Source organism: Acomys minous (genome assembly GCF_964271855.1).
Source record: "Acomys minous genome assembly, chromosome: 13".
In the NCBI taxonomy this organism is placed as follows: Eukaryota; Metazoa; Chordata; class Mammalia; order Rodentia; family Muridae; genus Acomys; species Acomys minous.
The window spans coordinates 112,767,721-112,777,614 of NC_140495.1; positions in this window are offsets into that span (position 1 = coordinate 112,767,721).

Sequence of the window (9,894 nt, forward strand, 5' to 3'; positions counted from 1 at the left end):
AACCCTTGCCAAACAGTTCTGCCAACAATATTCTCACCCAAACTACCGCACTGAACCAGGGTTAGATAGTTTTCAATTAAAGGTATTTCCAGGCAGTTCAGCTGTCACTCCTCCCAAATCCAGAGAAATAACTCAGGTCTCGTTTCTCTGACCAGTTATTAGAGTCTTTCAGTTCCACTCCTGGTTATTTGTTTCTTTATTTTTGGCTCATTTATTGTATACTTTTTCCTCATTTATTTATTTAATCATATTACACTCTGATCCCAGCACCCTCCCTCCTCTCTTCCCCGTCCCTGCCTCCCAACCCCTGCAACATTTTTTAATCTTTAAAACTTAGCATCTTTCCTTTCCAGTGCAAAGAAAGAAAAAAAAAGAAAGAAAGAAAGAAAGAAAAAATTACAATGGAGAATGTCAATTTCAAATAAAACCCTATGAGTTCTGATGATTCTCCCACAGGGCTCAGGTCATCGTTAGGGGGGAAATTTACTTTAAAAGTTTCATCTTAAGCTGGAAGGATCTATGTTAAACATCACAATTAACATGCTAAGGGAGAAGCCCTGTTGTCACAAATGCCCACTTAACCCACCCAGACATCTCAAATCCAACCTTTGCTGACCTTCTACACCCCTTTAATTTCCTTTTTTTAGTTAAGAGAAAGTAGACAGGTTTGTGTTGGTAAATCCTAACTGTCCCTATTCACACAGAGGCCCAGGGTAATCTCTGAGCCCATTATACAGAAAGTAGGAACAAAGCTGGAACTCTACGACCTGCTTTACAGGAGCCAAGCAAGCCTCCAGCATCCAGCAGAGAGAAGGGAACTGAAAGGTTCCCCCCCTGCCCCCCCACACAAAGGTGGAGAGTCTTTTCCCGTTTTGTTTGCTCAAGATATTTTCAAACAATAAGTCGAAAGCCATGGTGTTGAGAAAAAGAGCTCTCAAAAGTAGACAATGAACACAGGAGGGACAGAGGGAAATAACTACAACTCAGTCTGTGGCTTTTTAAAAAATGTGCCCTCCTCTCTCGCCTTTGTCATCACCTTCATCTTCCCCACCTTCATCCACATCCCCTCCAGTCATCCTCCTCCTCCTCATTCTCCTTCATCAGTTCTTGGTTTTCTAAGCCACTGATCATGAGGGAAGGGACCCTGCTAAAATGTAACTAGCTGCCTAGCAGTCTGGCACATAAGGAGAGAATTAGGGTCACTGGCCATCATTTCTCTAGCCAGAGAGTAGACGTCACGCCACTATCGTTAAAACTTCCAGCTCCTGATCTATTAGAACTGAGTAGTCTCAGGGTTCGATCACGATTGTTGCTCCCATGTGTGCCGTATTTAACCCGCGTGGCATATACTCATCTTTAGGGAATATGTCCTCCCATTTAAATACAAGTCAGCTACTCTTCCGCTGACCCACCTTTTATAAAACCTGTAAACATTAGAAAGTAAATTCTATGGTTCTCACATGGAGGGGGATTAGACTCTTTTGTTAAGAGTCTTGCTTTTGTACCAGGCATCACGTCTCACACTTCTAATCTCATTATTCAGGAGCCCAAGGCAGGGAGGCTATGAGGAGCAGCTGCACTGCCTCGTAAGACCAAGAAGTTGGAGCAGGAATTGTAGCTCAGCAGAGTGTTTGCCTGGCAAGGCGGGAGGACCTTGGTTTCGTCACCATCCCAGGAGCTTGATGGGGCTGTGCACCCAGCCATCGAGAAGCTGGAGCAGGGGCTACAGAAATGAACCAGCAGTGAAGAGCACTTGTAGAGGGCCTGCTGGGTGCTCATAACTGTCTCTCAGGGATCTGAGGATTCAAGGATCTGACCATCAAGGGTACTTGCACAGATGTACACACACACACACACACACACACACACACACACACACACACACACAAAGAGTTTGATAAACATTTCCTTCCCATTTGCTTAAGGCTGTAGACAGAACACTCTCATGTTGTCAGAGATAAGGAGATGACCAATCTTATTAGATTTGAGGCCTGGTACCCAGGTGGGAATTTATGCCTCATATTGTAAACATGGAGAGAAGCCCATAGCAACGGAATTCCTAAGCCATAGGGGGTAGGTAGGGCCCCACCTACTACTGCTGTGCTGCTGAATGGTAATCCTGTCAAATGCCCTTCTGAATATTTATGTTGGTGCCCACGGATTGTTGCTACTCTTAGCCTTGCCCAGAGATGCTCCTTTTTAAGAGTCCTGTTAAGGTAGAGCCTAACTGGCCAAAGCGTTGCACGTCACTGTCTGCTGAATGTTCTGTCTTAGCCAGGCCGTCTACATCACTCCCTCTGAGGCTGAGGTATCATCTTGCCAAAAGAACGTTAGGCTGGAGGACAGGGAGGAGCACTGCGAGAAGCTGTCTTACGGACACCACACGGCCAATGCTCTCCAGACTCACAGCTCATGGAGCAGGTGGGGCACTTGGTGGGAAAGAGGGAGGGACACAGTGGGCACTGGACAGGGGATGGTGTTACATGAAAATCACCAAAGTATATAAGAAATGTGCACAACCATCAAAAAATAACTAGATATGGTATACTAAAAAGGAAATATACCTTTGTGCAAAAAATTGCCTACAAGTATACAAAATAAATGATGTTATTTAAAACAGCAGCATTGAGCCAGGCATGGTGGCTCACACCTTTAATCCCAGCACTTGGGAGGCAGAGGCAGGTGGATCCCTTTAAGTTCAGGGCCAGTCTGGTCTACAAAGTGAGTCCAGGACAGCCAAGGCTATATAGAGAAACCCTGTCTTGAAAAAACAAAACAAAGCAAAGCAAAACAAAACAAACAAACAAAACCCCAGCAGCATTGATTTGACTACTTCTGCCTCCCAGGTGCACTGTCACCAGCAACCACTGTCTAGAGCCACACTCTACCCTCCTAAACATTTTCTAAACAGCACCACGTTGCAGTTAATTTAGAAATGCGACCCAATAAATGTTTGTTATTAAGCTAATTATTATTATGGCAGTATTTTCTAACCTACTATCACTCAATGAAAACACAGACGCATGTTATAATTTAAAATAGCCTTGGTTCACCTGGGGCAAGCCAGATATTAACCCCCTAAACTACTTCCCGTATCTCCCAGACTCAATCCCACGCCATCTGCCTGTCTATTGAGCTACCCCCCCAGCCATAATCCCAGATATTTGCTAATTTTCTTCATCTGGGCGAAATCCTCCATCCATGCCAGCCATGTGCTTCTGACTCCACCTAATTCCTGATGGTCTCCTTTCTCCTCCTCCTCTCCTCTCTCCTTCCCAAGATCTCTCTTGGCCACACCCATCCCAACTGCCTGCCCAGGTGTATCGGCTTTTTATTGGTCAAACAGAAATAAGATTTTAGGCAAGGTTACACAGCAATATTTGGAGTACATTAGAAGCCAGCAAGCAGTAATTAGCATCCAACCACATCAGACCAACCTCCAGCAGCACTGCCCACACATGAGCCTATGGGGGATATTTTATAGGCAGACCACAATCCTGAAAAGGTACAGTGCCAGAGATGAGCTTTAAAAATGTGCAGTGTGCAGGAAGTTTCCTCTTCCAAGGGCCCTCCTTGTTACTTAGCCTCTCTGGATTTGTGGATTGTAGTGTGGTTATCCATTACTTAACTGCTATCAAGGCTTGTGGGTGTGGCCAACCAATGACTCACTTAACCTGAGAGGGAGCCCATGCCAGACACTGCCTGGATGACCAGGAACCGGAAGTTACATAGCTCAGAGACCTAGGGTAGAACCAAGCATGACTGACAGGGAAAAAAAAAGGAAATGAAATGATTCCTAATAATATTCTACTATACTCATAGATCAGTGCCCCACCCACTTGTCATCAGAGAGGCTTCCTCCAGCAGCTGACACAGAGACCCACAGCCACACATTAGGGAAACCCTCAGAAGAGGGGGCGGGAATAAGGATTTTAGGAGCCAGAGGGATAGAGGACACCAGAACACAGCCCACAGAATCAACTAAGCAGGGCTCATAGGGGCTCACAGGAACTGAACCGGTAATCACGGAGCGTTTTTGGGTCTGCACTAGGTCCTCTGCATACACACTGTGGTTGTTTAACTTGAGGTATTTATGGGGACTCCTAACTGTGGGAGTGTCAGTTTTCTACCTATTGGGTTGCCTTGTCCAGCCTTGATATGAGGGTTTATGCCTTGCCGTACCACATCTTGCTATGCCGTGTTCGGCTGGGAGGCCTGCTCTTTTCTGAAGGGAACGGAAGGAGCAGTGGATCTGGGGCAGAGGTGGGTGGGTGTTGGGGGAGGGGGACTGGGCGGGGTCGGGGAAGGGAGTCTGCGGTTGGGATGCAGTGTATGAGAAAAGAATAAAGAAAAAGGAAAGAAAACGCACGACAAGTCTCAACCTTGCTGTGTACAGGAGTCCCCTGGGCATCTCAGCAAGATCCAGAGGGTCTGGGCTGAGATTCTGTTTAATAAGCTCGGACTGAGCCTGCTGGTGTTCAGACTACACAGAATGTCGGCCAGGATCCCCTGGGTGATGCATCCGTCTCTCTCACAGATGGTAGCATGACTCATTCTTGAAGCAGCTTGTGTTCCCCTACAGTGGAAATACCAGCGCTCAGGTTAAGGCAGCAAGATTTACAGGAGTAGAAGTTGTATCGCTCACGTTTCTCATTAATGTAACAAAACAAAAGCAAACCAAAACGAAATCAGAAGGAGGCAAGTCAAGGTAAGATGATTTATTTTGGGTTTTGATTCAAGAAGGTACAACCCATCCTGTCAAGAAAGACATGGTGGAGTCCATGGCAGCTGGAGCGGGTGGCCGGGGCGACTCCACCCATCAGGAAACCAACTGTGAGGATGCTGGCTCTTCGTTGGCTTTCTCCTTTTCCTCCCTTGTCTTCAGTCTGGGCCCCAAAATCATGGGTTGGTGTCACCCACACTTGGCGCAACTGTCCCCTCCTCAGTTAATCTCTGGAAACACCACAGAGATTTCCTGAATTTCAGGTGCTAAGAGACTCTAAATCCAGTTAATGAAGATCAGCCATCCCAGCTGCACAGCGAGCTCCCGGCCAGCAGGGGGCGCAGTGAGTTCCAGGCCATCACAGCTGCACAGTGCGTTCCCGGCCGGCAGGGCGCGCAGTGTGAGACCCTGCCAAAATAAAGATGGGGGAGGGATAGAGGCGGGCTGAGTAGGGAACAACATCATGCATCTTGCAAAGGACTGAGGCTCAGTTCCCACCATCTACACGGTGGCCCACAACTGCCTGTAACTCCAGTTCCACAGAATCTAATGTCCTTCTCTGGTCCCCCCACCCCACCCCCACCCCCAGGACGGTGCACACACAGAAAGTGTCTTATGGTGGTTAACTGCAATTTATAAAGGTATAAGAAAGTCATTTAAGAGACATGTACAAATGAAAAGTTCAGATTTCTTTCCCTCTCTATGATATTGTTATACTGACTTCAAGTTCAAAATTATAACATCAGTTATTAGAGTTCTGACAAATTATTAATCTATCTCTGCTAAACACTATTACTAACATAGTCACAAGCTCAAGTTTTTAATTTTCCTTTGGTTATCTTCTAAATATAGACTCAAAAAGTACTTTTCCTTTAGCCAAAACATCTGTCTATATACACACAATGTTCTACATAGAGGAAAAGGTGTTCATGCTTTTAACTCAGAATCATTTTGGGTCCCCAAGCGTTTACTATGACTCAAAGGCTTGAGTCTACTGCTTTTTCTACAACATGGATTTCAGTACAGATTGCAAATGGTAGTGATGTGTTACAGGATATTTGATCCCAATGTGATCCCTGAGTTTGTGAACTGTATAAACCTGTCTTTTGTTTGGTGTGGTTAAGCCCTAACACACACCTTAATTCAAGAGCTATCTGTACATAGGATTTAATAAAGTTAAAACCCTAGGTCAAGAGGCGGAGCAAGAAACCAGCTGACAGGGATTAAAGAGCAGCAGGGACTTTGAGTTGATGGGTATTTAAGACCGTGTACAGAAGTGTAAGGGCCTTTGGTGCTTCAGCTCTTGGCCTCTACTCTTGGGCTTTTAGCTTTAGCTCTCTGGCTCTTAGCTCTCTGGCTCTTGAGCTCCTTAGCTTCTTGGCCTTTAGCTTTTTGGGGCCTTGAACTGTCAAGCCTTTGGCCTTGGGGTTTTGGGCGTTTTCCTCCTGAGCTGCCAGATGAGCCTGTTTTTCACCACAACATCTGGCTCCTGCATCTTTATTGGTAAAACAGCAACCTGCCAGCTCTAGGTGTTCCCTCAAAATTTGTGCCTGAACAGCTTTGAAGTGCTAGCCCTCGATGGTCCCGCACAGCCTGGACAGCAAGTGAAGTAGGCTGATCCTCCCATACTTGGCTAGCATCCCAACTTTCTTGTCCTCAAAGATGTTGACACCCCATCCAGACAGCAGGAAGCAGTCTACAGACTAAATGGGGCCACACACACCCCATTCCTGTCTCACTGGTCACCCTTTCCTATTTCAAGTCTCTAGCCTCAGAGTTGCTCCTCCTGTAAGCCTAGGGCAGGTAAAAGGCTTCTGCCCCAGATAAGTTTCTCCACCAATGTAAGAAGCCTGACCAAGCCAAATTAAAAGAAAAAAAAAAAGTCTAAGAGCAACTCTTTTGGGAGCAACTCTTAGACTAGTTCACTGGTCTCAAGAAAGAGGCCAGAGAAGCCATGCACCTGGGCTGGGTCAGGGAAGTTTTGTCTTTTGTTGGGGGGATTTTCGGTTTGTTTTTTATTTGAGGTTTTTCTCTATGTAGACCTGGCTGTCCTAGAACTCACTCTGTAGACCAGGCTGTCCTCAAATTCGTCTGTCTCTGCTTCCCAAGTGCTGGGATTAAAGGTTTGCGCAACCACCACCCAGCCCTTAAAATTAGACTTTTAAAAAGAAAAAAAACTGAAGGAGTAAGCATTTCATGTGTTTCTGTATTGTTTTGTTTTTTTGTTTTTGTTTTTTGTTGTTGTTTTGTTTTGGTTTGGTTTTGGTTTTTCGAGACAGGGTCTCTCTGTGTAGCCTTGGCTGTCCTGGACTTGCTTGCTTTGTAGACCAGGCTGGCCTCGAACTCACAGCGATCTGCCTGCCTCTGCCTCCCGAGTGCTGGGATTAAAGGCGTGCGCCACCATAGCCTGGCTCTGTATTGTTTTAAATTATCTGTATTATTTGTATTATATGTAGGCCCAGCTAGCTATCAACCAAGACACTGACACTTGTTATATTTTAAAATAACTTTAGTTAACCTGGGGCAGGGCAGATATTAATCCTCTAAACTATTTTCCATAGTGGGGCAGGTATGGGTTCCCTGCCTCACTCCCATGCCATCTGTTTCTAATAACTTTTATCAAGTTACCTCCCATCCATAATCTCAAATACTTGCTAATGTTCTTTATCTGGGCTGGATTCTCCATCCACTCCACCACCCATGTGCTTCCCCTCCAGCTAACCCACGGTGGCCTGTTCTCTCTTCTCCCCTTGTGGAATCTTAGCCACACCTCTGTCTCCTCTGCCCTGCCCAGGTGGGATGGCCTTTTATTAATCAAAAGGTGGATCACAGAGACAGCAAGCAGCAATTAGCATCAAAATTCATCAGACCGTTCCCATCATTTCTGTCTCCGGTGTAAAGTATTTTCTCATTGCTCACTAACTCAACAAGCCTATAGTTTTGCTACATTTCCACTCTATTGTGGTTTTATACCCACAGTAAAAAAAAAGCTGAGCATGGTGACAAACACCTATATACTCAGGAGGTAGAGGCAAGAAAATTGTTGGAAGTGCAAGACAAGGCCAGCCTGGACTACATAATGAGACTCATACATATGGAACATTAAATAAGATATTAACAAAATTCAGAGTATCATTATGTAGCACTTTCAAAATTTATAGTCTAGTCTATAAATCTAAAAAAAATCTAAAAAAATCTAAAAAAATCTAAAAAATCTAAAATCTAAAAAAAAAAAAGTGGACAATTTTCTAGATGTGTGTCCCATGAATACTAAACTAACAGGACATAAACAACATTGAAGCAGTGATGTGGTCTCCAAAATTAAAAAACAAATACAAGGACATAAGGACTCACTGTTGAACATTACCTCTAAGGATGAACCAACATCAATGTGTCTAAAATCATCCAATAAAATAAAAAGGGAACTAATACTACCAAAAGCATTTTATAAGACCAGCATATTAAAATTGTGTAAAAACACAAAGGAAAAATGGGCCAATTTCCATGATGAAAAATTTTGGTACAATACTTGCAAACAAGAGTCAACAACACATTAAGATGTTATATACCATAACAAAGTTGGCATCACTCCAGGCATACAAAGGTGGCTCAACATATGCCTGTCAATAAATGTAATACAGGCATGCAAAGGTGGCTCAACATATGCCTGACAATAAATGTAATATAAATAGATACAAGGACAGAATCGATCACGGGGCCACCTCAATAGATGCGGGAAGTGTCTTTGACAAGGTTCAACATCTTTTATGATAAATTTAAACCCTGAAAAACTAAAAATAAAAGGAATGTACTCCAATACATTCTATTTTCTGTGTTCTGTAGTCTAGTCAGCATTATACTCAGTGAGGGAAACAGCATTTTCCCTAAAATTAAGATGAGAGCCAAAGTGACTATTTTCTCCACTCCTGTTCAATATATTTCTTTTCTTTTCTTTTTTGAAGATTTATTTATTTATTATTATGTATACAGTGCTCTGCCTGCACATACACCTGCAGGCCAGAAGAGGGCGCCTGATCTCATTATAGATGGCTGTGAGCCACCATGTGGTTGCTGGGAATTGAACTCAGGACCTCTGGAAGAACAGCCAGTGCTCTTAACCTCTGAGCCAGCTCTCCAGCCCTCAATATAGTTCTTGATGTCTTAAAAAAACAAACAAACAAACAAACAATAAAACAAAAGAAATAAAGGGGGAAAAAAACTAAAAGAATTCAAATGATCTTTATTTGTAAGTGACATGATCCCATGTTTGAAATCTAAAATAATTTCAGAAAAGTAATAGTATATAAAGCCCCATACAAAAAGCCAACAACAAACATGACAAGAAATATTGGGAAAGCAATCCCATAAATAATTGCTTCAAAAACAAAATAAAATAACTAAACACCTATGAATACAATTAATGGGGTTAAAGGCATCTACAATAAAGCTTTAAAGTACCAAACAGGTGGGCAGTGCTGGCGCATGCCTTTAATCCCAGCACTCGGGAGGCAGAGGCAGGTGGATCGCTGTGCGTTCGGAGCCAGCCTGGTCTACAAAGTGAGTCCAGGACAGTCAAGGCTACACAGAGAAACCCTGTCTCGAAAAAAAAAAAAACCCAAACACAAAATAAAACCCAATAAACAAACAAAAATCAACAGCAGTAACAACAAAGAAAGATAAGGAAAAGGCACGGCACTGGCACAGAAGTGGACACAAACCAATCGGGTAGAATAGAAGACTCAGATATAATATACAGTTACAGTGTTAGAGCCACCCACAGAACCAAGTGCCTTTGGCACCTCAGTGCCAGCATCCGCATTATCCCAACCCAACATTTCCACTGCCTCAATGGTCACATATGTGCACGCTCCATACCTCCCTATAAAGTCTGAGCTATCACCACTCGCTCTCTCCCTCTCTCTCCCTCTCTCTCTCCCTCTCTCTCTCTCTCTCTCTCCTTTTAATTGAAAATTACAGATCATTCTATTTTACCAATAAACACTCAGTTGCCAGATGGAAAACCCTGCTAGCTCAGAGAGGCAGAGAAAGCACCCAGCTGAACTTCCTACTCAGCTCACGTCCCAATGGGGAAGGCCCAAAAAGGCTCACTAGCTCAGCCCACAGCCCAGGAGGAAAAGGCCAAAGCTAGCAATAGCTCAAAGCCCAAAAAG